Genomic DNA, 2,059 nt, shown 5'->3' with positions numbered 1-2,059 from the left:
CAGTTGTGGCCTGTTGTGTTTTATTTCTCCACCAATAACCACAGTAAAAGGCCTAACTCTTGAATCAATAACTTCCTGATAGGCATTCTGGTAAGTGCTTGCTTATCTCCCCCACAGTCCTTTCCTATTCAGGATCTGCACAAGGCCACATTCAGTGAATGGCCTCTCCTCAAAGGGCAGACGATAACAAGTGTCCTGGTGGTCTTATTTGAGGCTGTTGTACTTGATCAATGTGTCTCTTCTTCATGGAGGCCAAAAGATGGGCACAATATTCTGGATCCCACTGATCATACTCAGAGGAAAGCGGGAGAATCTGTTCCTCCCATTCACAGCCCATGGTGCCACAGCCATAGTCCTGGATGCTGTTCTCCTCTTTGCAGTGCACAAAAAGTTCTCCCTGCCTCCAAATGTCATGGGTCCCTGCCAAAAGTCCCCGTGTCCAGGCAAGCAGAATGAAAAGTGCTGGAGAATGCGGGCATCGATCCCGCTGCCTCTCGCATGCTAAGCGAGCGCTCTACCACTTGAGCTAATTCCCCACTCTGCAGATTCTCCCTGAGGGCCTCTCCTGTCTCAGGCATCCATCTCTGACTCAGGCTGCCCTGCTCCCAAGGCCCGGACCTCCTGTTGACCTCACCCTTACACCAGCACTGACCCATTCACTTTGCTGCTGGATGTGACCCTGGACAATTCCAGAACTCAGAACCACCATCTCTCACCAAGGGCTCAACCAAAAATGCCATGGTTGGTCATCTTCCCAAACTCAGGCAAGAGTTCAAGGCTGGACTGCCATCTGAACAGGACCAGAAAAACAGCGGGTTTTCTGTGCAGCAGGATCTGGGTCAGAGCCAAAAGGACACTCCTTCGAGCCGGAGTTGAACCAGCGACCTAAGGATAGCTATGCAAGGGAGCCTACAGTCCTCCGCTCTACCAGCTGAGCTATCGAAGGAAGCACAGGGCCAAGTTTGTTCTGTCACCCACCACAAACTCATTCAGCCATTCAGCTCTCATACTACTTCACACATACCTGCATGACACTGTCCAGAAGAAAAATAAAGAAAGACTTGCCTTAAAACCATGTTACCCAGAACATCTCAGGTCCACAACACCACATCAGGACAGCCCCAGCCATGGTGGCTCACTCCAGATGAGAGGCCAGAGAAGGCAGCACTTCACAGCCAGGCAGGGACAACTGCAAGCAAGGAAGTCACTGCAGAGGTCAGTGTGATGGTCAAGTTCAGTGAGTGCCAGGTAGGTCCCGACTGACAAGCCAGGGTTGAGGTCAAGCCAGAACATCCATCTGCACATCTGCATACACATCAAGGATCTTTGTGACTGGACATATCCAAAGTTATGGTCTCAACTTAGCTAGAGACCAAGACTCCTGTGGTGTAGCATGGAAAAAGAGCTGAATGTAAGTAGAGCTCCTGGACCCACAGTGGACCTTTCAGATGTATTAGGGCACAAAGCCCCAGATAGATGTGAGGGTAGCCATGGAAAAGAGCCTCCAGCCCTCTGTTCCAACAGCAGAACTGTCGATGGAACAGCAGGGCCCCATAGGAACTCTTCCTCTCTGACAGAGCAGTCAAAGCAGTCAGCTTGGCTTCTACCTTGGGATATCTCTATTTAAATCTCCTACAGCAGCCTGAGCTCAGGGATCACTGCAGCTCATTCAAGGCTTCAGCCAGTCAACTTACACCAATCTCCAAGCATGGAGACTGCACAGCACTCCAGGGCACCCTTTGTCTCCTTCCTACCTGTCTGACATGAGGAGGAAAAAAATGGAACCTGTCCTGCTTCCACTGTGGCCCATAGTGTCTCATTCCTCTTCCTCATCCTATACTAAAATGCCTAACTGTTGAATCAATAACCTCCTGAGAGGCATTTGAAAGCTTCTTCTTAGCTGACCCAAAGCCTGCAGTTTGTCAACATCTGTCTTCTGTGTAGTATAATAGAATGTTTTGGGTTGCAAAGGACCTTTACAGCTCATATTGGCCAGCTTCCCTGCTGTGGGCAAGAGCCTCTTTCACTAGGTCAGATTGACTAAAGGTATGCCCAACCA

At 49.9% G+C, this 2,059-nt stretch overlaps 2 non-coding genes across 2 annotated transcripts; both read right to left on the bottom strand.

Moving 5' to 3' along the window:
* Positions 1-463: 463 nt before the first annotated feature.
* Positions 464-536, bottom strand: TRNAA-AGC. The gene has a single exon. It is a non-coding gene; the product is annotated as a tRNA-Ala (tRNA).
* Positions 537-857: 321 nt separating this feature from the next.
* Positions 858-946, bottom strand: TRNAY-GUA. The gene is given in 2 exon segments: positions 858-893; positions 910-946. It is a non-coding gene; the product is annotated as a tRNA-Tyr (tRNA).
* Positions 947-2,059: the final 1,113 nt, after the last annotated feature.

This window comes from Empidonax traillii, unplaced genomic scaffold (genome assembly GCF_003031625.1).
Source record: "Empidonax traillii isolate 1590-97213 ecotype Southwest subspecies unplaced genomic scaffold, ASM303162v1 scaffold264:size1143063, whole genome shotgun sequence".
Taxonomy (NCBI): Eukaryota; Metazoa; Chordata; class Aves; order Passeriformes; family Tyrannidae; genus Empidonax; species Empidonax traillii.
This window is presented reverse-complemented; position numbering and strand designations above follow the sequence as displayed.